Here is a 1,811-nt window from a genome sequence, read left to right as displayed (position 1 = left end):
AGGGCTGCGAGGCGGCGGGGCTGCGAGGCTGCGGGGCTGCCGGCATCGCGGCGACCGGCGGCTCTTGGGGCGCGGGCCGAGGTTTCTCTGCTCCGCCCGTGTGCGGAGTGCCTGGGCGGGCTCCCCAGGGTTGCACCCCGGTGCTGCAGGGAGCCAGATTTCGGCTTTGCCCCTCCCCGACCGTTGCAGAGGCTGGGAGACCCGAGGGAGTAAGAAGGGACCGGGCCGGCACGGGCAGCCTTGGAGCGGGGCCGGGGGCTGCACTGCCTTACATTTTTTGCTGAGCACAGCCTGTTTAGAAATTGGCTCAGGCGAGCCTCACAACCACCCCTTGTAAGCATTAGGATTCCCACCATACAGATGCAAAAACAGGCTGGGAGGCTTTTCAGAGGTTTGCCCAAGATTTCCCTTTAGTCGGGCAGGGCCGGGACTCCAGAACCGTGCCCTACCCTGTACAGCTGCCCTGCTAATCTGGGGCGCCTTCTAAGGCCTGAGACGAACACGGGGTGGGGTGGGACAAAAGGCGTAAGCTCCTCCCCTCCGTTTTCTTATTTCCAGATTTTGTGCCACGATTCATTCTTAAATCCCTTCGCCCCCCTTTATCAGTCTGGTACATTTTTCCATATCGCCACGATCCCACTCCACGCTAAATAAATCCCTTCTCCCTCCCCTCTTCCCGCTTCCCCCTGGGGGAAGATTTTGCAGAGCGGCCCCGTCTGTTATTTATATCCACAGGAGCGGTCCAAGAATGTTCGAAGCTGACCTAATCGCCACCTGCTCGGCCTTTCCGCCCCTCCCGCTCTCTCCTGGGCCCGGTGACCCAGCGGCGGTGCCCTGAGCGTTGGAGACTAGGGGGAGCGCGGGCCAAAGGGGTCGAACGCCCCGGGCGCAGAGGGTCCCGGGCGCGCAGATTCGCAGCGGGTGGGAGAGCCCCGGCGCTCTCGGAGGAGTGCTCCCCCAGGGACGCGGCGCTGAGCTCTCGGAAGCTGAGGCGCCTCGCTGCGCTCTCTGAAGCTCCTACTATTCCTCCCACCCCCAGCTCCCTGAAGAGTGTGAGTGCGTGAGCGCGGAGTTTTAAACGGCAACTTTAAAAATAGCAAAATTATGTTGTTTCTAAATCCAGGAGGAATCACTGACGCGTTCTTTCCGCAGATGAACCCGCTCACAAAATGGAGAAGGGGCCTGGAGAAAATGAATGGGGGTAATTTTGCCTGCGGAGGGCTCACTTGCTGGGCAGTGCTGATGGAAGGGTGAAACTGAAAGACACCTGTGGGGCACCTAAGGCGCGCCACCTTTGGCCTGAGGATTCTGGCCGTGCTTGGCAAATCATACCTGAGTAGTGAATCCGAAACCTGGGATGTGGTTTCTGAAACCAGTTTCAACACCCACTCTCTCTTAGGGCTTGGACAAGTCTTCTCTCCTTATCTCTATTTCTACCTCTGTAAAACATGACAGGTGACCCGGATGACCTTCCACTGAGCCATGAGCCCCAGCTAATTAGTGATTGTAAAAATAACTGCAGATCAGAGGAGCTGGGAAAATGGCAAATGACAGCCACAGGGTTTTGTATTCTTTAAAATCAGTTAACATCCCACCTAGCTCCTGAAGGCCTTTAGGCACCTAGACCGAAGTGTGAAAACACAAGAATGAAATTAATTACAGGAGTCACCTATTAAAACCTCATTAAAAATAAAGTTGGCAGCCAGGCTGTGGGATCTGGGAAAGCCAGGCCATAGACTCAGAAAACAGGGCTGTTCATTAGACCACAAGGAGAAGGGGATGTGGACTGGAAAACATCTGGCTTCCCTTGG

This window comes from Rhinopithecus bieti, unplaced genomic scaffold (genome assembly GCF_001698545.2).
Source record: "Rhinopithecus bieti isolate Rb0 unplaced genomic scaffold, ASM169854v2 scaffold_61533, whole genome shotgun sequence".
NCBI lineage: Eukaryota > Metazoa > Chordata > Mammalia > Primates > Cercopithecidae > Rhinopithecus > Rhinopithecus bieti.
The sequence above is the reverse complement of the archived record's forward strand: the minus strand, read 5'-3'. Positions refer to the sequence as shown.